Genomic DNA, 282 nt, shown 5'->3' with positions numbered 1-282 from the left:
AGGTATTTTGCTCCCCGTAATTTGTCCAGTGTCGCCGTGATTTGAGGTAGCGGGTATGCGTTTTGTTCTGTGACTTCGTTCACTTTTCTGAAATCGACGCAAAATCTGTATTTCCCGTCCTTCTTTCTTACTAGTACGATGGGTGAGCTCCAGGCACTCTGTGATGTTTCTATTATCCCCTCTTTTTCATCTCCTCGACTTTTTTGTCGATGATTGCCTGCATAGCGGGATTTCTTGGCCTGTATCTCTGTTTAATTGGTTCTATGTCTGATTTTACTTTTA

Source organism: Odontomachus brunneus, unplaced genomic scaffold (assembly GCF_010583005.1).
Source record: "Odontomachus brunneus isolate Ranch 3 - 2012 unplaced genomic scaffold, Obru_v1 Obru_scaffold_345, whole genome shotgun sequence".
Classification (NCBI taxonomy): Eukaryota; Metazoa; Arthropoda; class Insecta; order Hymenoptera; family Formicidae; genus Odontomachus; species Odontomachus brunneus.
The sequence above is the reverse complement of the archived record's forward strand: the minus strand, read 5'-3'. Positions refer to the sequence as shown.